We start from the raw sequence: 25627 nt of genomic DNA on the forward strand, positions 1-25627 counted from the left end.
TTGCCTTTGCATGTTTCTGCACAGCTCAGCCAAAGCATCCTGGGAAGGGAGGAGTCCCCACCTTTCTTACTCCCTCAGTTGGAAAGACTGAAAAATGCTGCTTCTACCGGATGTATCTGTGTCCAAAATGTGAGATTTCCACTGATGGCAGTGCAATTCCCACAGAAAGGCTATCCTGTGGGAGTTTCTTTTTCTAGTTCCTTGATGTGACAGTTACATTTACTTCATTACTTTTTATAAAGGATTTTGGTAAATAACAATTATAAACTCATTAGTCTCATTATTCTAAATGGAGCAGATAAGTGCGTTTTCCTTCTGACAAGGATGCATGTAGTAAATGACTGATAAATGGAGTTTAGGAAAGGTTTTGGTTGAGATATTTCATAGTAATTAGTCTACTCACGAAAATAATTCACTCGGTCATATTGATGGGAAATTGGAACCTTCCATTCTATTAATCTATTATGTAATACACTTAGGCATGCTGATTGTGATATTTTGCTTTGAGTGTTTTCTCTAAGCATCTATGATTAAATTGTGCAGTAATGGGCTTAATGACAGCCATTGAAAGAGATGACCTTTTGCAGGCCAGTAAACAGAATGTTTTAACAATCTGAGTCTCTCGGCTCTTGCAAAATTAGCAGAAACTAGCTCATGCAACCTACATGAGTAAAGGGATGTGTAAAAAATAGGGGGCATAAAGTCTCTTGTGAAATATGAATCTCTCTTTTCTTGAACTGTGCTGGATTTTAATGGCTTTGGATAGGCCCGAAGGACAATCTTCTCATATTTAGATAATTCTTCATCCTTTTAAAACATACCACAGCATCACCTCTGGGAAGTGTAAAGTCATGTCTAATCAAAGAATAGACACACAGTAAACAGAAGTGATAAAGAATTTTGCAAAATATCCAGCCAGCGGGGAGCCAACTATTGACAAGGATGGAAAATATTTTTGAGGGGAAAATAGTAGAGAGACAATTTGAACAAACAGGCATAGGGAGTGGTCGGCAGTAGATTTAACCCCATTTCCTTCCATTATCTGTCGTGTATGGAATACACATTCCTTTACCACATATTGTGAGCATGTCCCTGTAGGTCCAGTATGTAGATATATTGACCTTGCTTTTAAGGATGAGCCTTTTGGTTGATAGTTTGGTTGATTTGAAATGGAAGTATTTATATAGGCTTTGCATGAATGGAAAATTTAGGCTTCAGTAATAAAAAATTTCTTGAATTTACATGCAGGCTTTCTATTTATTTTAATGGGATTACTGGAAATGGTTTATACAGGGAATGAAGTCCATGAAGCACAAAACAAGATGCATATTTACACTGAGGCAAGCAGTTTTCTATATTAGCTTTCTTTCATGGGTACATGTGGAGGTAAAAGTCTTTTCCATGGTTCAGTGGAGTATTTGGGCTTCAGTATGGTATAATAGGTGGAATCTGGAAATGGCCTGGAAATCTAGACTTGGCGCTTTACTGACAGTCTAACAGAAAGCCAGCCAGTCTGACTCCATCCCCTCACACTGGAGAATGGTGTGGATGATCCAGTGAGCCTCTTGCTTCCTTGGGTGGGGCTGTTCATTAGTGTAGGACAGGGGCTGCAGTGGGCAGCTGGGAGCTCAGGCTGTAGAGAGACTGGAAAGTTGAACATGTGAGAAGACTTTGCAAAATGGGAAAAATGAATATAAATAATTGATTGGAACTGAAATAAAACCCCCCTGGTTTTATTCCTAACAGATTGCTGTATCCCAAAGGAGGGGGAAAAGGGAGGCTCACCTGTTCCATGGGAGACAACCCAGGGGCAGGATGTTGGGTGCTGGACACTGGGGAGTGCTGACCTCTGAGAGTGCCATGGAAAGTGTTCCAAATTCACTCCTCGGGGACAGAGAGCAGGGAGAGAGAGCTGCGCCTATCTCTGGAAGCAGATGTTTAAGTGTAAAACTGTGTCTTGAATGACAGAGTGAAGTTCATGCCAAGCTTGGAATTTCTGGGGAGATTCATGGAGCAAGAAGGCAGCAAAAACTCAAGCTGCAGACACAACCTGGACCTGATTTATGAGCACGTACTACTAAAGGCACAGCCAAAACAAAGGCTCACAAACATGTTAAATTTTCATAAACAACTCAGTGCATTCATCTTGCATGTATGTGTTTTGAGTGGCAGTGTGATGCAAAATCACTTTACCCTAAGATAAATAAACAGCTTTTTCCCTAAAATTTGAATATTGCTGACCTTTACTGCAAGTGCATGTGCTTGTTTAAAAGGATTGGTTTTGCTCTTCCCATTCCAGAGACAGCAACACTGGCTATGTAACTACATGTTTGTACATAGTTTCTTGACATGGAACAGATATTTTTGAGCTTTTAACAAAGTGATGAAAAGGTCTCCAAAGCCTTAATGGATTGTGAAAACCTATATAACTCTAACTATAACTCATAGACTGTGGACTTTGTCCTCGAGTAAGTTATTGAATAATATTAAATATTACTAGGGAAAAAAAAAAAATCAGTTTTCTATAACACGTGAGCAGACTGTATGTCTTTCAGTCTGAGAAACTTGTAATTTTTGGGTGCTGGAAAAATAATTCTAAATGACAGAAAAGGAAGTATTTTTCATTAAAAATTGGAGATTTTTTTCCTTTCTAATTACATTAATAAAATTAGATATTTGAATTTTTAGTAAATTTTTTGTACAGTTCTGTTTGTACAGATCTGTACAGATCTACAGATCATTCTAGGGAAATAAAATCTGGGTTTTTCAAATGCATCAGCTGGAGAAAATGTTTGCCTGTAAGTGAGCTGAATTCAGTAATGAATAATCAGTGTGCTTGGCAGGATCCTTAGAATCATCGTATCTTTGATTTGAGATAATTATGTCTGGCAATGAAATTCAGAGTTCCAGCAAGTCTTAAAATTGCATCTCCCGCACCCCCGTTGTTGGTCCTCTGCTCTGGGAAGATAAACTGGGGAGGCGGGTCTTGTTCTCCAGACCCTCAAAGCCCTCAGTCTCTGGAATTTTTTCTGGGAATGCCGCTGGATGGCAGCCTTTTTCCGTGCAACTCTGCAGAGAGGCAGGCGGGGAAAGGATCATTAAAAGGAAAGAAACGATTAAAGGAAAAAAAAATAAAGTGAACTGGAAGGAAGACGAAGCAAAGTTGAATGTTGCTACTTTGAAGACCAGCATGTATCTCTGCTTCAGTGTAACTTATGCAAATCTCCAGTATTTGCCTCTCTTCTTTTAATTCCCTGGCAGATAGGATACATAAATTGAAATGAGGAATTCAAAGGAAGGATCTGACTTTTTTTTTTTCTTTTTCCTCTTTTGGTACTTTTCTGCTTACAGGAATCTATTCTAAAATGGGAAGGTGGCTCCTGTTTCTGAGAAGATGAGCAGTATTTGTGAGTTTTCTCCATTCTCTTTCTTTACTCTTAGAGCCAATACTTTTTTTGACTATTTAGGCTTGTGCTTCAGAAAGCAAATGGACTTGGTTGTGTTGTGGTTTGCTCAGGCACCTCTATGCACGACCTCCAAACAAGCAACTGAGTTCATTTCCATCAGAGCTTGGGCTTACCTTGTGAATGATGTGATACCTTCTCTCCCACTCTTGGCACATATGGAGGGCATGATGGTCCTCTCCCTTCTTTCTCTGTGCTTTGGGAACAAATATTTTCACTATGTCCTGCTTCCAGCATCCCCTTGGATATTTCACAAGCTGTTACCAAAGATGACCCAAACTCCTGACTTTGGGTCCATGGCAGCAGTTCCTTTGTGGCTGATTCCTGGTTTGCCTTCCAGAGCTGACCCAGCTTCTGCCCAGCTGTGTTTAGCTTTTCTGTAAGCTCCCCATCAGGTTATGAGTTGGAAGGCAGCATACAAACTAGGACAGAGCTCAAGCTAGTAAGCTTAACAACGGATCAGGAAAATAGCTTGTCATAAACTCTGTGGTATTATATTCCACTGAAGATTTATGCGGAGAGATATATGTAACAACTTGCTGTTGTGTGTGTTTTATATATATATATATGTATAAATACACACATCCATCTATCTATCTATCTATCTATCTATCTATCTATCTATCTATCTATCTATCTATCTATCTATCTATCTATCCATCCATCCATCCATCCATCCATCCATCCATCCATCCATCCATCCATCCGCCTGTGTTTCTGTATAACTCAAAAACAATGGATCACATATCCATTGCCAACTAGGCAATGGGAAAATAAGTAGCCTCATCAGGAGTTAGCAAAGTTTCATGCTTTAGAGGTTATATATATATACGTATATATTTTTTTTCTCTGTATCTTCTTGTAGTTAAGAAGATGGCATTTGAACTAGACCAGAGGGGAAAAAAGGCAGCAGTCAGATCAGTTCTGCTGGCCATGACACGAAGTGGAAATGGGTGTCCCTAATTTTGGGTAAGTATTTCAGTATATATGATCTTTTCTAGCTTAAGCCCAAGCTAACTTGCTCACAGATGCTTCGAGCAGAATTCACTCGCTTCTCTTTCAAGAGCAAGAGCTCATGGTCAGTATTACAGAAAGGGCTCTTACACTGTTTCAAGGTTTGTTGTTTTGCTTTTGCTGTAGCTCCACCCATCCCTCACCATGGCCTATATTTGGAAAAAATTTGATGCTAGATAATGTGGTTTCATTTGGGAAAGGTTAGTGGTTTAGAGGAATGCCACTGTTTACTTCTTCAAGGGGTATTAAAAGGTCAGAGAGGGGAAATAAATTGTCCTTCCATACAAAAATTTTTATTTGATTTTATCAATTTTACTGTGTTCCTTTAAGTGAGCTTTGCATAGCCAGTCTCTGGTACTGGAAGTGTACACTACTGACTGGTGTCTGCCAAGTGCTCACCCCTTCACCATCTCAGAAAGGCTCTGTTTCTTCATCATGGATACCTACCCTGATTTTAAACAAAGCTCTGCACATATTACTGGTTTCCAGTTTATGCTACTTTGTCTCTTGTGGGGCTACCACTGTTAGCATTACTGCTGAGCGTTTAAGACTGTCAGGTTAGATTCTTGAGCGCCTTTTGTTTTCTCCTCATCCTCTAGCAAGTATTTGGTCTCATTTATTTTCTGCTGTCCCTGACCTTCCCTCCATAGATATTCACATTGAGCTGGCCACATGTTATTCTGCTACGACCTTATCTGGGCAGCTCTAGAATCACAAATAGCAGAGAGAGATCATGCTGCAAATGCCCTTGACAGAGTGCCTCTTGATCCTTAGCATGAAAAGAAAAATGGGTAACAGAAGAATATGGGTACCAGCTCTAAAAGGAAGAGCACTGCAATGCATTTCATGTCTTTTAAATGTAAAGAACAGCCTGGGCATTTTAAAAATGTTTATTTTTATTTTTTAATTTTTAATAGAAATATCCCATGAGAATAGGGAAGCCTTTGAATGATGTATCTGCTGTGCTGCCCGACAACAATACTGAGGGCTGGATGACACTATTGGTGACCTTTAGCTCCTAAAGCATTGCTGGCCAAACAAATACTGCTTACAAGGCTGTTCCTGTGCCACAATATGCCCTGACTATTGCATGGCTTGACTTGCTTTCTGAAACACCAACCAGCTGATTTCTGAGGGAAGCAATGAGAAGCTGTCAAGTGTGGGGCTTTAAGACAGCTTAATGGGTCCTTGGCTCTTATACCCTTAGAGCAGGGTGGGCTGCTGGAGGCAAAATTAATGGTGTTTTGGCCGGGCCATTTATAGAAGGGTGGTTTGTGGTGAGAATAAAGTAAAAAATTAGTAAGAAAAGTAAAGCTGTAGAGTTAAAAATCTCTGTTTGTCTGTACAGTGCAAACCTGGTCTGTGAGGTGAAAATAAAAAGTACTGATACATACATGTGTTAAAGGTGGTGGTTGATGTTTAGGGATCAAAATTATAAACCAGTATACTGGACATTTCAAGAGAAAAATAAATTATGCTCTGTAGAGTAATAGAACATTATTTCTATCCTCCATGATGCCTGATAAAACAGGTAAGTTTGCTCTCAGTTGTTTAAAGATGGCTCCCCCTCATCTCCCACCTGTTATGTTAGGGAAGTGCATGTTGCTGCCTTGCTTGCAAGGCTGCTCAGGAAAACCGTGAGCGTAAAAGCAAGTGACTTCAAAAGACTGTAGGCTTTAATTATAGCAGCACAGCTTCAGGTCTCAGAGAGCTGTCCCTGGGAGGATGCATGCAGTCAATACTGTCTAGACACTGTACACTAAGTACAAGTGTGATATGGTTAATATTTCTGAAGCAGACTCCTCTGCTGTTGGTGATCTGCTTTCCACACCATGGTTTAGCCAGAGTTAGTGGCATGTACTGAGTGTTCCCTGCTGGACTGGATTATAGTTGTCCAGTTTGGTGTCATATTCATAGCCTGATGATGCACAGCATCAGGTTTGGAGCAGGGCAAAACCCTGTCTGTGCCCCCTGTGAGCAGGAGACTCTGAGCAGTGTAGTGTCTTGCAAGTTTAGGTTTATGGCACTGGATATTGTGTCATTTGCACCCTGGTTTATCAGCCAGGAAATCATGCATGGGATAATGTCTCCTGTTATGAGGCAGTGTGGGGTAGTTCCCTTGTTTTTTCCAGATTAGCTATCAGTCAAGGTGTGTGTGTGTGTGCTGGTATTTAGGCAGAAACTTGTAAAGCACTTGTATTTGCTTTATTTTTGTTTTCTATGTGTTTTGTTTTTCTCAGTTGTGTTCAAGATAGAAGCAGAAGAGACAAGTATTCTTAAATGGTAGAAAAATGTAAACAGGAAAGAAATCCATATGTTAAAAAATCCAATACAACCATAATTTTACTTCCTATTTGTCTTTCTTGTTTTTATGTATAAGTATTTAATTATCTGCATCTAAGCATATCTACCTTCTAAAGGTTTTCTGGAGTTGAAATCCTATTTACTGATCTTTAACATCTCTTCACTCCTGTTTTAATAGACAGGTATGCTAGCAAACATCCTAACATCCAAACCTTGCAACTAGGATTTACAAAGTCATTAGCAGAATAGAGATGAGAAATATAAAGTCTGAGCAGGGAAGGCAGTGTTACAGAATTTACAACTTGCTTCCCCTCATACTCGCTGCTATATTTTAAATTACAAACAAAACAAAACAAAACAAAAGCAAAACAAAATGAAAAAACCCCAAACCAAAAATCCTGATGATTCTGATGAGGCCTGACTCATGACTTTGACTAAGCAAAGTAAACTACACTGGAGCAAGGAGGAGGGTTTCTCATTGCATCCCTGTTCCTGGGGCCCAGGTATCCTTGTCTGCCAAGGACACTGCTCTCCCCTTGCAGCCACCTTGGGCCAAATTGCAGAGCCTGGCAGCTCCCAGAACCCTTCACAGTGTGCAGCACAAGTGATGTTACAAAAACAATGCCTTGTGTTCCTGCTCTTCGTGCTAGATGATGCTCTTTGCACCAAACACATTTTTCTTCATTTCATAACCTTTTTGGAAGCATAAACTCAGTCAAAAAAGTACTGAAGTGACAGCTGACCTCTGTGGTTTTATGCAAAGGCAGAAGTGTCTTGTGTGGCCCCTTTACAGTCCAGCTGCAGTCTGTGCCAGAGAGTAAATCAATAAAGGCACAGATGTAGTAGAAGAGCAGGCACAAATTCTGTCACTCATTTTCAATTTCTGTTTGCAGAAAATCCCTGCAATAGTCAATTTTCCCAACCCCATTGGCCTCGCTCCTTCACTCCCATTCTGAAAAACTGAAGAGAGGGGTTTTGAGCTTGCTGAGAAAAAGTTGTTAGAGGGGAAAATGTCTGTGGCCAGAGTCTGGGAAGCAAGCACAAGTGGGGGCTTGCTGCTCTCTGTGCAGAGGTGCAGGCACTGTGCAGCTCTTCAGAAGCTGTCCTGGAGGTAGCACTACAAGATGAAATATCTGCCAGCCTCACATGGGCTCCTAAGCCTGCAATAGCTGTCGGCGACTAGTGAGAGACAAATTACATGTTTTTCCAGTGCTGTCCTTTGTAACAATTATGCCTTAACAGTGGGAGGAAAGGGGATAGTTGGAAGTAGGTTTAATCCCAAAGGGATGGTTCATTTCCTCTAACTACCACACTCGCCAGTAGCTCTGTTCTCCTTCCCTTGGCCTCCCTCCCTCCTCCTTTCTCCGTCCCCTCTCCCCATTTCCTTGGCAAAGTTACCTTTGCAGTCATGGCCTGCTCATGGCAAGGATTAATGGTTTATTGGAATTTGCAAGCCTTACAGTAGTGGGGCACATATTCCTATGAATTTTATTGCAATGCACCACAGTATATAATTTCATTAAGCTGCACATGTCGTGGTTATTTGCCATTATTCCCAAGCCCTTTATGTGCAGTTTTATCAGTCTCAAATGGCAACGAAATAAAAAATGAAATAAAATAGAATAATGCCTAAATACATGCAGAGAGGTCAAGGGACCCTATATGCTGACTACAACAACAAATTTATCATCTCATTTATGGGTGGGCAGGGGAAGGGAACAATTTCTTCACTCTATTTTAATTAACTGTGTTTCACTGCACGGTAGTAAAGATAATAACCATAACATTAGTGCAACTACTACACTATCACATGCTTGTCACAGCCTAATATTCTCCAACAATATAGCTTCACAGTGGAAACATGCACAACAAAAGAGCAGCTTGTTTTGTTAATTTACTGGGGCGCTGTGTTTTTGGAAGGCCTGTATATATCTCTGCAAGCCTGATTAAAATAGAAAGAAGTGTACATAGTGGAGAATAATATTTTTACTGGTGTGGGATTCATTTAACAAAAGTGTTCCTTCAGGAAAACAGAAACAAGATGCTAATGTTATACCTCATTTATTGCCAGCATATTCAGTGACATTTCATAATGTACATCTGTCAGCCAGAGATATAAATGAATGAGGTGAACCATGCAATTTACCCTCAGGAAGTTCCATTAGAGCCCCTAAAGTATAATATTTATGAGGTCAGAATCAATTAATCAGATAGCTGTATTTGCTTTTCAGCTCAGCATGCTCTTCTGCACCAAGCTGTTGCATTGAGAAAGTCTTTCCTATTTGATAAGAGGAGTCAGTTTGTATGTGCTGCGTGTAGTCGGTTCTGTAAATCAATTGCTTTCCTCACACAGCTTATACTCTTTACAAATACAAACTGTAAATTAAGAGACTGAAAAACAAGTCTTTCTCAAAATACACACCAGAACAGAAGAGTTGTGTGTTTCCTGCTCCTTCCTTGCTGTAGCCTCTTGCAAATCTGTTGAAAATGAGGAAAAAGACCGGAAGTAAATGGTGTACTTTAACCAAACATGCTTCCAGTAAGCAGAGTGTCTTGTGGGGAAAGCAAACAATAGTTAATTTTTAAAACCCTAAAACTGCTGTTTTGATCTAAGGAACTCACTCAACTTTATGAAGAAAGTTGAATGAGTTCCATCTCAGTACATTTTGAGATGTGTTACCAAAATGGTTTTGCTTTGCAACCATTGCATTCTTAGTTAGATTGACCATTGGTTTGTCCCTGTGAAAATGTGTGTCCTATCATTTTTGTTATAAATTGCAATCATGCCCTGGGGTACTTTCAGGTGTGTTGGGAACTTTTCCTGGCACTCTGACACCAGTGGAGGAGCAGGCTCATGGCTGCCAGAGCTCCTGAGAGGTGCAGGTGCAGCCTGGTCACCACTCCAGGTGTGAACTCCTGATTCCTAAATGGAGCCTTTCTTGTAAAGAGATTTCTAAAAACTTAACTGTAATACTGTAATTTTGATCTTATTGTGACTTTCTTTTGCTTTCTTTTCTCCTCTCTTTTTTTTTTTTGTAGGTAACAGATGCAAAATATAAATTTTGATAGCAAAATCTGTGTCAATATGTTTGCACTGTCATAAATGATGCCAAGATATGATCCAGCATTTCTTTGTTTCCTTGAAAATAAGTTTATTTAAGATGGTTCAAAAATTGCCTGTTATCTAATAAAACTACTTTTCTCTGAACATTCCCCAATGTTCACTTTCAAGGATGAAAGTGAAAGCAGGAAGGGCGCATCTGAAATCACTTGTAGAATTATTACAAGCAAAGAATTAACTGGGAATAAGTCCTAAAACAATGCTTTGCCTTCACAGTTTATGATTCATATCCATAACAACTAACATTTTGTACTTAAAGCTTCCCATTTTGTGGGGGATTGGATAGCTCATACTTCAGATTTGGCCTTTTGCTCTTGAAGAATACGGATGCTAAGACAAAATGGGGTATTTTTTGACCAAAACTACTGTCAGAAAGTGCTGATACATCCCAAAACCAATACCTCCCAGACTGGGTGATCTGAGCAACAGAGGAAGGAGGGATGAGGTCCCTGTGTATCACATAACCCCGTGTATGTACTCACTTCAGAAATAAGGAACAGTGCCCAACACCCATCAGAAAGCCAGGAGACTGGCTTGGAAGAGTAGCTGATCCTAAACACCATGGGTAAGTGCGCTCAATTGACCTCTGGCCAAAGGGAGAGTGGGAGGGAAGAAGTTGAACACTTTCAGTAGCTGAGTGTGACAGAGAGCTATCAGCCACAGAAGAGATCAGTGAGCTGATTTATCAGGAGCATATAAAAATGAGTTTGAATACTTGTTTTATTGACATTGATACCAGTGACTTTAATGCTGCTGCTTCCATTCCCAAGTGAGCATCCCAACCATCACTTAGGGAGTTTCCCATTTCTTTCTGGGCTCTTGAGCATCGTAATGAAACAAATAAGAAAACCCTGAAGCCCAAATCTGACTGCCTGTGTGGCAGCAGAGAGCAGAGCTAGCTGTTGAGGCATTCTCCACTGTGATAGATGTGACTCTGTCTTTATGAAGCAGCCAGCTTATCAGAAAATGCAGTATTTTTAAAAGCGTGGTGTGTGCAGAGTCTGATTTGTGTATATTTATTCTCACTACCTAGTTGTATCGAGGCACAGTGAACATCATTGTGTTTTTGTTTGCTTGTTTTTATTGTCTCTGGGCTAGTGAGCATTATTGGTGGGATATCACTGACCAGCTGGAATTCATGATATTTTTCTGCTGTGTGATTTTGTTACTGAAGCCTTGTAAACAGAGGGCAAATGCTTCTGGAATGAGAGTGAATACCCTTGTTTGCATATGAATGAGTATTTGTATGGACCCTTATTCTCAGCATTTATGCAAATGCAAACTCATACATGTGAAGGGGTGTGGAAAAGGGAACAAAAACCAGAATCAAAATGAGAGGCTGGATTCATGGAAATGTTTGTTTTCCATTATTTGTCCTGTTCCCTCCATCTTTTCTATTGCACAGGGTTTCAAAACGGCCCACACCATGTGCAAGAGTGTTTTTGGTATAAGGCTTTCTGATTTAACCAAATAGCAGAAGAAAAGAATAGCTCATCTGAATGGAGGAAATGTCAGGCAATTGTTTCCAGTCAATACTCATAGTTTTCCTAATCTCCTACCATTGCAGGGCAACTAGGGGGACCAAAATCAGTGATGATTTCAGAAAAAAGATGAGGAGGTAATAGCTTCTTTTTCATGGCAGGCTATTGCAAGCTTCTCTATGTTAATGGACAAGGTAGTTTAGATTTTGCCCTCTTTTCCTGAAAGTGCATAGTAAATAATTTTTTATCTGTGCAGGGGAGCTCTTCTGCAACCAACCAGGTCATCTTGCTGTCCATTCATACAGTCCCTGTCATACACTATCCTGCTGAGAATTGCCTGGGACACTGCAGGCTGGCTAAGGTTCAGACTGCAGGTTGTGTCAAGGGGAAATGTACTTGATAAACTGTTTTTGCTGGTAACTGTTCTCCCAAAGTAGAGCAAGAGCAACAGAATTATCTATTAGCAAAGGAATAAGAGAAGCTACAACTGACTGTGTCTGGTGTTTACACAGTGCTTTGTGGCAAGACCTGAAGTGAGCAAGGTAAGGTTCTGCCTCTTAATTTAGTAGAGTTCCTTCATCTCCCACAGGACCCCCTCTAGGAAGCCCCTTTTAGGCTAGTTTATATGTGCCTCCCTTGGGTTTTGCACATTTATTATGGAAGCATTTAGCTTTTCTTATCCAGGCCTTCCTCTCAGGGTTCTGCTTTTAAAATTTTATCTGGTTTAAATTTTCATGTTAACATGGGCTGCCATTATTTACTGAGATTCTGTGGGATTCCATCCAGTAAATGAATATATGCTTCCTCTGTTTAGATTTATTCCCCTTTACCATGTCAGAATCCCCTGTTTACACTTGGTATGTCCTGTGACTGGAGATCAGATGTCCATTACTCATGTGTGCCATGACCCCTTTTAACACTTAGAATTGCTGGTTAGCTGCCTGTGTCAAAGCAAAAGCGAGGATGCAGTCACCTTCCCAAATGTCCTCCAGAATCCCTCCTGCATACTGTGAGCAGCTCCTCATGGTCCCTGCACGCCCTCTCAAGCTGTATCTTACACTAATATTTGACTTACGAATGACAAAGAGGAGAGGCAGAAATGAAACCTCTGTAGAGGGGGAGGAAGAAGGGAAAATCTGATCATGGCACACTCTTTAAACAAGACGCCAGAAAAGTTAAATGACTATGTTTTGGTTGGCTAAGAAGATTTATGATCTTTTTGTGAAGGGAAATCTAGAGAAGACCTTGGAAGTTAGGTTAGAATAGTATTGCTGGTTCTATTTCACTCTGAAAAAAGAGGATGGTGCTAGAAAGTTTGTGAAGACAGGAAAAAGAAAAATAAAGCAACAAAGTTATTGCAAATGAACTTTTTTTTTTGCCATCTGGGATGGGAAATGGTATCACAGAAAAGGAGTATCTGAAGATTGAAATTCAAATAGTATATGACAGCAAGCTGAAAAGAGGAGGCAGGGAATTGTAAGGAACAATGAAGCAAAACAAGGAAATCTAGTTACTACATGCAGAGAAGTAGACTGAACAAAGAAAAAAGATACTACTCAAAGGTTCTTTTAAATGAGGGTAACAAAAACCTCCTTTCTACATCTAAGGCAGTGTACAGTGAGCATAAGAGAGATGAACAGGGAAAATACTTCAATGAATAAGTAAAGAAAGATAAACTCTATTAACAAAAAGATCTACCAATACCATTGTGGAGAAGATAATTCTTCTGACTGCTCAAAAATCAAACATAATTATAGTTTGAGGGAGTATGCCACCTCTTAATGTTACTGAGGATGGTTTGGGGGTTCTAAAAAACAAAACAAAACAAAAACATGGGAAAGAATACATGGTCTGTGTAAACTGATGAACATGAGGGATACTGTATTCATATTTCTAGAGTCCCATACCTTCTCTCAGTGATATTTCTTGGGGGCAGTTCTTCACAGCACAGACTTCAACTTCTACTTGCAACTACTTCTTAATCAGGACTCCTTCCAGACTCTCCCTGACTGGCCAGCCCACTCCCTTTTATCCCGGTTATCTTCATTAGCCACAGCTGCCGCCCAATGAAGGACATCACAGCTGCAGCCCATTTAGAACAACCGGGACCCACCGGGGCAAGGTCTGTATACACATATTCAAGTACTGTATTTCCCCCTTTTCTTTTACTTACAGATATTCAAGTACTATACAGATATTCAAGTACTATAGAGGGAAAGCCCATAGGTTTACTCTTCTCTATGTGGTTTGGTGGAGAAATCAAAAGGCAGGAGAATGCCTTTCCATTTCAGTGACCCTGGTAAAGACACATGAAGCTGCAGAGAGGGGAAATGAAAGAATTAATCAAAGAAAACTAACCTAAACGTTATAAACACTGTGCTAAGAACTAGAGGGACATAGTTGGAGAATAGTGCTGCACTGACAGCTCTAACACCAGGGCTTCTGTAGTGCAGGCAATATGGACCTGGCACAGAGTACACTTTCTCTGCATGTACAATCTGCAAAAGACTGTATGGATAAATGTACCTGTATTTATCTAAGATAATTCTGAGAGGAAATTACAAGAGAAGCTCTATGGAAGTTGTGCAGGAAGTTTGTGTCTATTTTAAGCTTTACAAAACTTATGGAAATCGGTCAAAAATCTAGTGTAAAGAGATTAGCTTATTATATCATAAAACTGAAGTAAATTTCTTCCTTATATTGATTTATTTGAATTGGGATGTAGATAGAGCAAGGTGTATTCTATACAGAGAGGTGAGTTGATTCGCCTGTAGTTTGAATTTATTTCATGCTTTTTACTAATTTGCTAAAAAAATTGCCTTATTCCAAGCCATCTTAATTCTCTGAGGTTCTTCCACAGCTGAAAAAGCATGTATTTGATTCAGTACTTACTTTTTTTAAAATTAAATATTTATGAGAATTTCAGTTGTGAGGGATCAGAGCAAGATCCTGATCAATGAGCTGATTTATTTTGGCTCTTCCAGTTGAAGATAATGTGAAAGGATCTTAGTAGCCTAATGAAGTTTTTTATAAAGACACAGCTTAAAGCCCATAAAAAAGTGCCATTATGTGATAGCTGGTTGAATGCATTTATTGTCCTGTAAATTTAATTGTGTGTTAAGCAATCAGCTGGGTTTTCTGAGTGCTATCACCAACCACTTTTCCTAAAAATCATGTTGGATTTAATATATATTTCAGGACTATCTCTCTTCTAGTTTTTTTTTTTTTTTTTTTTTTTTAATGTTTACAGCAGCAGAAACTCCACTGAAATCTAACAAATCTCTGTATTTAATCTGATGCAACTAGCAGAATAGCACTGGGCTTGACATTGTGATGTGTACATCATCCAAGCCCTATACTACAACTCACACCATTGTGTAATACATCAAAATTCATCCGAATGTTGGTACTCCTCCTCTCTCTCACAGTATTTTAATAGAGAGGTTGATATCTGAGCAATGATGTCTTAATTAAAAGGACAATTAATTATTTGTGATGAAGACAGGGGAATGGGGAAGCTTCACTGCAAATGATTTTTTGCATGTTTGGTTTCTGCTGAAATCATGATCTCTCTCTCTGTTTGTATAATGCTCCTGTGTGAATAATGCAGTTAGTATCAACTCTTATTGGCCACTGAAACTTTCAAAAATGTAAACTGCTTAGAAAAGTTTTCAGAATAAAGGTTTTCTGAGAGTTATTGTATACTATTAATTAACTGGTTTGGTTTTAATTTCTGGTTTCTTTACTTCTTATCATATTTTAAACCATTTTTTAAATAAAACTATCATGTCCTGTACCAGAAGCTTCTCCTTTAACTTGACTTGTAATATATATTTTTGTATGCTACTATATGTATCTATTTCTTTAACAAACAGAAACAATTCCCTTGGCTTTCTAATACAAGTGGAGATCGGAAGTAGATGTAGCTTAGATACTTGAAATCACTGGGACTCGAGGTGTGGATTCTGCCAAGCTGAATCTTCAAGTGTTGATTTAAACTCTTTACACATTGTGGCTTCACCTTAAAGCTGAGGTGTAGTTTGTAGTCCTTGTCTCCAGTTCATGAATGGAGCCTGGTTCTTGTTCTCTCTCCATTTACCTATATTGAGGTGTGTGCAACATCTCCCTGATTTCAAAAGTGACTGCATGCAGAACAAAGAAGACTATTCTTTCTGCAGCCCAGTGGGATGAGACTGTTGGCGATTTGTGATTTGCTTTTTGTGCAGCCTCCAAGAGCATCACCTGCCTGCCTCAGGCTCTGGAGCCTGGGATGCCGTAGCTGGACACAGTTAAACTGAAATGGGACAGGCAGTTCTGGGTGTGCTGCAGTGATACCAACAACTGTGGGTCGTTCTGTGGTCTCTGTACCTTGAGAGAAAGCAACACGTTGCCCTCTTTGTGTTGAGGAGGAGAGTAACACAGAAGCTGAGAGGTAGTGGGTGTAGGAACGATTTCCTGCAAGCTTTTCAATCCGGGCTGTGTGCTGAAGCCTTGGAAGAAAAGTAAATTGCCAGATGGCACACTTGTCACCATCTTGTCCTGCTTACCGTCTGACAGGAAGCCTCTGCAGCTCCTTGCTTCCTTGATGACAGGCTCCTTTGATTTGATCCAACCTGTTTTAAGGGAGTAGGATATCTGGGAGGTGGGTGTGCATGCCTGTGAGCTGGATTTTAGAGAACCCTACAGAGCATTTTGGGAGGATGTGTGTGCAGTGCCTTTGCACCTTGAACAGCAGCCTGCACAGAGGTTTGGTGATGCATTGGTTTTGTCATCTAGATAGGATCACTTGCAAATATCAATGTTGCAGTATTTATTCAGTGTAGTTTCTAAAGCTTGCTTTGTGGAAGTATCCTTTTACCCTCTTTAGCTCTCTGTGATTTTAAGAGAAATATTATCCCAAATGGCTCCCTGTCTGAGGGAATTGTGTGGTCTGCTTTGGAGAGGCAAGGGCATAAATTAAAACTTCATTCTTTCTGCTGCTATGAAGCAGAATAGAGCTTAATGAAGTTTGAGGCATGAGACTTGATTCAGAGGAATGTATAGCACATAGGTGAATCTTTTTGTTGTTCGGGGACTAGCTCTGCTGAGGCATGCTGTGTGGGGATGTGCTGTTGCTGTAAAACAGCTCTTGAATTCATGGTCAGGAGGTGGTAGCACCTTACAGAAGCTTGCTAGGCTTTAGGTGAGGCTGAGGGGCTGTTGTCTCCACACCCCTTGGCAGCTGGGGCTCACTGATCCTCCTGTGAACATCTCGGGCTGGCTACATCTCAGTGCCCCATCTCCTGCCTGCTGCCCTCCACTTTCATGGCATTTAGGCTAAAATGGGTAGGTCCTGCTTAATCAGACATGGAGAAGGAAAGACCTAGAAGCAAGCTGAACTTGTTGATCAAGCCTTACTGCAGAGGTTCATGGAACCTTGGCACTTATAATAAATTCTATGAACTCTGTGAGTAGTCTCTAGCCTTTCTAAAGTTACTGGAATAAAGGTTTGTGTGTGCACTGGCTAGGGGAGGTGGTCCTCATTCCTGGCTTAGTCTGCTGTAATGCAAACAAGAGATATTAATCACAGACCAGCCAGGCTGGATGTGTTTCAGACACACATCTAGCCCATCCCTCACTAACCAGTTCATAAAGCTCCCTGGTGATGGGGATTCCACATGTCAGACAGCAGTCTATAGTCAGGCCCTGGATCATCTGGCCTCCTTGCTACTTTAGCTTCCCATCTTTCGGCATACCTGTTAATTTTTGCTTGTTAGTATTTTTTGCAAATATTGTTGATTTTTCTCATTCACTTGCAGGGCTATTTGATCTGTGTCTGACTTAGAAGTAGACCCAGTGTACATGTTTTATACAGTGTGAACAGCTCAGTGCACTTTAGTGCTCAAGATCATAGAGCTCTTTTGTAAAAAGAGAGAAAAAAAGAATCTCGCAACTCTTTTTTATTTCCTTGAAATGTGCCCTTAAAAGCATAATAATGCTCTCAATGCTCATATAGATACCTCAAAAAAAGTAAAAAAGAAACCACATTCTTCCTAATCCCTACTACATCCTTGGAGCTGGATGATGAGTATTTCAAAGTGTGTTCTGCCAAAGCTTTTCTGACAAGCAGTGATATTTGCTGTGAATCTTAAACTTCAAAAGATACGAGTATTTAGTAAATGAATTAATTTCAAAGGATTAGACTTTCACTGCAGATGTTTTTTTCTGCCTTATTTCCCTTGAATTTTATAATTGCATCTCTCCTGTACCTGCAACAGATTAATAATCTTCCTTTGCTTTCATCACACTCCAGTGGCTTTGGTTTGTTTTTATCAGCTGCTTCTAATAGTTTTGATTTTCTTTACTTAAATCTGAAATGGAAGCATCAGTGGCAAGGTAATATGGTAAGTGATAATAATATGCAATGATGCCTTCAATCTCCTTTTTTCTCACCTCCCCCACCTCACTCTAATGACATTCACACGATGGCAAAAGTAAACAAAGAGCACATGAATACAAAAAGGGAGAAAGTTCTTTACTTTGCTGAAATAGAAAGTTCTATATTTTGCTGAGCTTTTATATTGCTGAAATGCTAAATTGATGCTGGTCTCTGTGTACGGGCCCATGGCATGAGGTGGAAAATCTATGGACCAAGGGCTGCAGTACAATGCTTGCAGTCTGTGGTCTGACTGACCATATAGCTGAGGTTAAATTGGCATTTCTGCACCAGTCTGGAGAAGGTGGGAACTGGGAGCATGTGTCACATATTTCAGAGCTTTCTTTTCTGAGTTCTCCTTCTGGAGAGGCCAGATGCAGTCAGCACCAGGCCACTTGCAGTGCCCCTGCTGAGCAAACGTGCTGCAGCAGGAGAGGGAACCCCAGTGAAGGTGGGCTGTGTTTTGTGCCAGAGGAGCTGGCAAAGCTGTGCCACAGAAAGAGCAGCAGCTCCCTTTACCAAAGAGCACCTCAGAGGGTCCGCAGGGACTGTGGGCCACTCCTGGGACCTGGATCAGTCCTTGATTTCTGTCACAGACATTTTTTCACAGAAATCCTTTCTTTCAGATTTCTGCGTCTTCTGGAAGGCAGAGGCCTCAGAAGAGAATGTAAACAATTGTTATCAGCTGCTGTGAAATGCAATAGGAGGCACCTATTTTGACCTGTCATTGGTTCATGTTCCCATGTTTATAGTTAGGGGCCAATCACGGGACCAGGCCGGGGACTGAGTCCCTGGACACAACTTTGTTATAGAATTCTTTCTTTCTATTCTTAGCCTAGCAGCAGCTCTGCAAACTTCTCTCTTTTTATTCTATTTAGTATAGTTATAATGTATTATATATTATATATCAATAAATCCAGCCTTCTGATCAAGAAACAAGATTCACCGTCTCTCTCTCACCTCCAGCGACCCACTCAGGATGCTGTAATAGATTTCTCCTTTGGTTTTGCTGCCATTGCCTTCAGTTTGGCTTCTCCTTTCTGTTTGTCTTTTGTGAATTCTCTGATGGTTTCAGTGAGTGGGTTTCTTGCCCTTGAGAAAAGGGAAGGTACCTCCCATTTTCCAGCCACCAGGAGATATGGGTCATTTGATAGGAAAACAATAAAGCCAACTATCACAACAGCCTGGTGTGGGGGTCCCAGTTGTTGGTTTCTCTGGGTCCGGATTGAAGGCACTTGAGATGGTAGTTTATGTTCGGACTCAGGTGTTTATTACTTCCTATTAGTAAAACAGTCTCACAACTGTGAGTTTGGCTTTTCATTAGAAGGCACAAATGGCTAACAGTCTCTTATTACAAGTTCTTTTAAGACTAAACTATCCAATTAAGAACTGACACCTAGATTATTTTCCTTTTTAATCCAATAACTGATCCCAATAACTGATCCCAGAGAGCCCCCAATGCAGACTTTTCTGCCCAATTACAAAATATCACCCAAACCCACAGAGAGGAAGGAAGAAGAAGCATGAAGAAGAAACTCAGGACGACACCCTGTGCCCTCCATCCTTCTTCTATCCACAACATACTAAAAATCCCAAAACCTAAATTTCTCACCAAGTGATACACCTACACTACTCTCTATAATCTATTTCACACTTTAGTGGATTCTAGTCTATCTTGAAGTCTAGGAAACTTTCTCCATGGGTCAGTGCACCCCAGAGCAGACAAAGAAATATTTCTGGTGCCCTGGGTTTCCACAATCTGTGCTAGTTATAGGCAAGGATGTTACAGCCTTTCATCTTATTAGAGTGTGTGTGTAAGGGTTTAGGAATGGTGCTTCAAGATTTAGTGTTCTCACAAAAAACCCCCTGCCTCTCTGCTACAGGATTTTCTTTGAAGCTTTGCTTTGGCAAGTGCTATTACCTGTCCCAGGAAAGAAGGAATAAAGGCAGACTTCTTTCCACTGGCAATTCCAACACTCTTATTTATAAATGATCCCATTATTTATTCCTGCTGTTTTTATTGCTGCAGTTCCTAGAAGCTTGTGTCATTCAAAATAAATTTAAATTTAAAGAGAAGTGTTTTAACATCTAGTTCCAAACCCACTGAAATCAGTGTAAAAACTGTTTGTGATTTGGATGGGACTTTTGTATCTTAAATCCACACCAAGCTGACATGATGGACATGATTTATGTACCCAGGCTGTGCTTTTATCAACTATCTCAAGTTATGGAGAGGTGGAACATTTTCAGTTTGGGGGCTTGAAGAGAGAATAGAGTTACATTGTAAATAGCAGGATATTGTTACTGACTCAACAATGTTCTGACAATGTTTCATAAAAAGTTTTCATGGCCACCATAAAATTTGATTTTTCCTCCTGCTTTGTGGTGGTGCAATATTCTGTCTCTGAATGCTTTGTGCTCTTTTGTTTGGCTGGCTACTTGTGTTCAAAACAGGCTCACAGGCTCAGTCTATTTTACATGGGCAATGTCTTGAGCAGTTAATGTCAGCATTAGGATAAACTATTTACAATACATCTGCATGGATTTTTACATTATTTAATTAGGGGAGAGATTTTTTAAATCTAAGATACAGGGTGTGCGTTGCTCCTATTGCATTGTTAAGGAGTGAATTGAAAGTTTTTCTGTGATCTCTCATATAATATTTTTGGCTTTCTCTGGAAAGTGGCCTTTCCTCCACAGAGAGCATAATGACAAAAATATATCCCTTAAGATTTAACCTGAGGAGAGAGAAAGAGAAACAAAGGTCATTGGTCTTTGAAGACAGGTAGAACATAAAAGACATGTCTCCTGTGCTGCTGTACAGACAATTTAATCATGTGGATTTTTCAGTGTTAAATAATGGATACTATAATCTGTCATGTGGCAGTTTTTTAAGGTTTGTATGTTACACAGTGGATTGACTTACACAATTTTTTAGATAATAAGTGGACATGAACTACAGAGAGGACTCATAGGAATATTGACTTACACCTTTTTTAGATAATAAGTGGACATGAACTACAGAGAGGACTCATGGGAATATCAGTTTTCCTCTTTTTAGTACGCTGCAGGAGGTCTGAAGCTGAGCATGCAGTGGAACGTTATTTTTATTATGATGCTGTCCTCTCAAATATATCACAACAACAACCACAAAATTAAGAAAACACATTGTGGACTTTGCTTTTTCTCTGTGTTCCCTCTGACTAGGCTTGAAGACTTCGGCTTTCAAGGCCATGAAGAGGAATGTTACAGAAACACACGACTAATTTAAAATTCAAAGATGTTTCAAAAGATGAATAAACACATTTGATCAGATCATCCTGTGCTCCTGAAGGTTCTCTTTTCCTCCTTCAGAACTCTGCAGTGATCCAGTAAGAGGTACAGCCTGCACACACGATCTGAGTGCCCACTGTAGATGCAGGGAGCTGGGCTGGCTCTGGGGTGTTTATCAGTCTTGCCCAAGCCTCAGTGTGATGGATCTCTTGGGGCACTGACTGCAGGCAGTGGTCTGCAATGCTCCATCACTCCAGGGCTTTGAGAGTCTGCTGCTGTATTGTGTGCAAATGAAGCCTTTTGTTCGATGAGATTGACAGACATGTTTGGGCAAATAAAACATCTAATTTGAGTGATCTAATTGCTGACTCTAAAATGCTGTTTGCACATTACACTGTTTAATTACTTCAGTCTAGTAGTTGTCTAGCAGTGTCTCAATCTGTTATATCTGCCAGAATTAAAGTGGGGGAAAGGAATTTATTTGGGTGTCATTCACTGTGCAACAATTGTACAAAACCTTAAATGGAGAAGCAATGTTTGTCCATTTTAATACTTTTTGTTACAGTGCCACAATAGCATAAAATAAGAAAAAAAAATCTGTGTGGCTTCTCTCCAAGGTTTTGTGGTTCTTGACAGCAGTAAAATGTAGTCTGAGAATGCAGTTCATAAAATAAATGCCAACAAAATACAAACTAGCATAGTCTTTACATTTTTCCAACACAGCTCTTAAGATGAAATGAAATTATATGTGAGTATAATGGGAAGAATAAATGCAATTAGCCACATTGTGCACTCCGCTCTACTTAATTCAAATTGTGAGAGCACAACTTGTATTAGCTTTATATATAGCTCCATTTAACTCACAGCTCTCAGCAATCTTACCACAGTTATGTACATTCTTTACAAGGGATGAAAAAGTAACAAAGCTGGCTATCTTTTCAGGACATCACATTTCCTTCTAAACATGTGCTTGCATATTTGTAATCTGTTGTCCTCCTGGTAAAGCTTGTCTAAGAAAAGTGCTGGAGTGGAAATGGAGTCTCAATATGCAGCTGCACATCACAGTAGTTTTAAATCAAAGACTACCCCACCTTGTGGAGAAAATACAAATCATTGCTGCAGTATTTGCCCTTTGCCATCCTCTTGGTTATGAGTATTGCATTTATTACTTTGATCATTTATATTGGTTCATATTTGTGGGAGCCTGTGTCTTCTGCAAAGGCTGCATGAGGCATTGTACGGTGCCTCAAAGTTTACTGGGTTTGGTTATGAGAGGGAGCACTGATTCCCTAAAGAATGCTTTCTTGGGGAGCAATATCTCCCTCAGGCCAAGAAGCTTTGAAACAGGATTTGCCTGGAGTGCCCTTTTGCTGTTTTCTGCCATTTAATGTGATCATCATCCAGATAAGCACAAAGAGAGCCAAAAAGAAGTAGTTCTTTTTTTAACACTGAGTTGGGCCTTGGTGTCACACCCTTCTCTGCACATCTGACTTCTGTAACTCCTTGGGAACTTTGGATATGAGACTATAAATGCAGAGGGAAAGGTGTTATTTATATATTTAAGAGTGCCATGTGGCACTGGTTTGTTTTGAAAGAACTGCATGTGTAAGGTAAGCATCTGACTGACCTTTCTGTAATTTCTCAAACCTTGACTTTCTTCCCCTCCTTCCCAAACCTCAACTGTTCACAGCTGCAATCCTACTCTTTGCTGCAAGTCAAAAATCTGTGTTTGTTTCTGAGGGACATTTCCTGTGTTGCAAGATGGGAACCAGCAGAGATGTAAGCACTGTAGTATATTCCCTGAAGCTTCTCTAAAATGTTTATGCCAGTGGCAAAGATCCCATTTGACATTTCAGCACAATAGGGTTGAATGCAAGAGCTTCAGGCGACTGCTGTGCACTCTGCTGACATTCACTCGCCTGCAGTGGTTGGAGGAAAAGTCCCATTGCACTTTGTTTCTGCTCCTAACTTATCAGTCTCTTGTCTTTGTTAGGCTCTGCTCTTAAATTGAAACTGCTTCTTCAGATCACTTAGGCTGCACCTCAGGTAGCAGACCTGTAGGCACGTCTGGGTCAATTACTTGACTGCTGCTGGCCCTTCCTGCATATATCTAAATCCCTTCTAACTCTCCCCTGGATGAAACATCTCTTAACCTGTGCTTGAGAGGTATTTTCAGTTTGAGTTGGCTGCTCAGCCCATGGGAACAAACTGATGTTTGAGTTGGCGCTGTTAGCAGCTACTGGTGTGACCACTCCATTCCATATATTATCCATGTTCCTTCCTTCTAAGATGTTTTTGAAAACTGTGGATGGCCTTAGAGCTAAAAGTAAAATATGTGCTGGTCACATTGCCTCTTCATCTCACCTCTAAATAATTTTTGAAAGCTCTAGAAGTTTTTAATTGGCTGTGAAGCTGAAGAAATTAAAATCCCAAATCAGACCATGACTTTTCAGACATGGAAATACCGATGTCTTGGTTCTTATTCTATTAAAGACTTGGAGTCTTTTTGCAATAGTAATTCTGATAAGGATATAAATTCCAGTATTGATTTTGGACTTTACTATTTTTTGTGTACTTACATATTGCTAGGAATCTGTTTTAAAATCACACTCATAGACTCTTGGTGTTGCAGGGAATTGTGGTCGACTGTATTTATTTTTATTGCAGTATTAGGGCTATTGTGATTGGCTAAACATACTACAAAAAAAAATACAGGATTGTCCTTGAAATGAAAATAAGTTTTAAAGTTTCCTGTTGTGATATACTTTTGCTTTTCTACTGAGCATAATTTTAGTAAATCTCTCTGTCACTAAAGATTTTAATAATGAACTAAGATATTTTCCAGTCTAACTAGGTTAATTTTGAGGTCTCATATTCATTATCAGCAGTTCTCCTATATTTCTGGTGGTGTACAAAGAAAGCAGATATCAGAAACTCTTTATTTAAGTGTTTTTAAGGGGATACCAGTAATGATGAGTAGAACGGTCTGGACAAACTATAAACTGCTTTGTCTTTAGGTCTTACTGCCTTTTACCTTCTACCCATCCATTTTAGAAACTTTAACATTTGTTAGTCTTTTGCTTTTATTTTATTCTGTGCTCCTTCTGTTCTTTTAGGATTCAGAAAATCCAAGTTCTCCACAGCAGCTGCTTTCACAAACTCAAGATTTGGAGATTTAAGGTAGGTTCTGAAATTGATTTGATATTCAGTCACATCCATCAAGACAACGAAAGTAACACTAGTAGTGGTGATATTATTAATGATTTGCCATTCCATGTCTTAGATGAATCAAATGTGAGAAAATGTTTACAACAGATTTATGAAAAAGAAATGTTGAGCAAAAGAACACATTTCATTGCAAATGTTGCAGAAAATTTCCAAAAAATGGAGTGTTTAATTTTATTTAATTAGACACTGTGGAAACACATATCTCTTCCATTTCCTATAAATAGATTGCTGTCTTCCTGATTAAATTATTAGTATTGAGCAAACAGGGGAGAGAAAGGGGAACAAGCAGTGACTGATAAAGACAATTCACAGATGTTTATTTATCTAATTCATGAAGCAGTTTTAATCTGCTGATAGATTCTTTGAAAGTTTCGATCAGTTTAGTGGGATTATGTGATAAAACAGACAAAATTCAATAAGCACATTAAAAATAGAGAAGATTTGATTTGATTTCATTATTAGCTGTTTTGGTTGGTTGTGGGGTTTTTTTGTCTGTTTTTTTTTTTGGTTTTTTTTTTTTTTTTGTTTTGTTTTGTTTTTTTTTTTTTTGTTAGGAAAAGTAAGGTTTGTGACATATGGAAAGATGGTGGCTTAGGAATGTTAAATCATAAATTTTTCAGTTGGATAGACTTGGTAGAGTTTTCTATTAATTGAATTTAACTACCATTACCTGCTCCTAAGTCTTCCTTTTAGCTGATAAATTAAAAATACATCCATTTAAAATGTTTTATTTTTGTGCTTATTTTAGAGATCTATCTAAAGGAAAACCCCATACTTTGGCCTTTCCTGTACAGCATTGCAATTTCTTTCATATTTCTCAGAGTTAAAAACAACCCAAGATGAACATTTTAAACTTACCTACAGCGTACACTGCATGCTAAAGAAGCTGTGTGCTTATTTTTTTTTCATGGACTCATTTTATTAAATGTCCATTAAACACCTGCTTTTTATAAACATTTTGGTCTGTTTTGAGAAGGAAAAACTCAAAATAAATTAATTTTTATTACTTCTGTCATTTGGAGTGTTTCTTCCTTAAGAGCATAAGGCAATAATTTTTGAGATTGAAGAAGTTTCAAGAAGTTTTGAGAAAATTTTGCCAAGTAGAGTCTGATATCTTGCAACATGACCTAGTTCTAATTAATTTCCTGCATTTGTGACACATCCTTGGAGGGTGGAGTTGAATCCTGCTGCCATGGGTGGGAGGCATCCATCATCCCTGCAGCACACAGGTGCAGGGGAGAGGAGTGTTTGCCATGCAGGTTGCTCTGGTGGTGGCGTGCTGGCCATTCAGCTTCCAAAGGTCCTGCTGTCCCCAGGCTGTCTGGGT

General features: G+C 39.6%; 1 long non-coding RNA gene across 1 annotated transcript in view; it reads left to right on the top strand.

Moving 5' to 3' along the window:
• Positions 1-25273, top strand: part of LOC132083285 (uncharacterized) — a 79973-nt gene extending 54700 nt beyond the window's left edge. Inside the window, exons 2-6 of the long non-coding RNA XR_009419910.1 lie at positions 3352-3407; positions 4330-4433; positions 21007-21177; positions 24189-24252; positions 25049-25273. This is a non-coding gene — a long non-coding RNA (uncharacterized LOC132083285). The remainder of the gene's footprint in view (positions 1-3351; positions 3408-4329; positions 4434-21006; positions 21178-24188; positions 24253-25048) is intronic.
• The last annotated feature ends 354 nt before the right edge of the window (positions 25274-25627 follow it).

The sequence above is a fragment of the Ammospiza nelsoni genome, chromosome 1 (genome assembly GCF_027579445.1).
Source record: "Ammospiza nelsoni isolate bAmmNel1 chromosome 1, bAmmNel1.pri, whole genome shotgun sequence".
Classification (NCBI taxonomy): Eukaryota; Metazoa; Chordata; class Aves; order Passeriformes; family Passerellidae; genus Ammospiza; species Ammospiza nelsoni.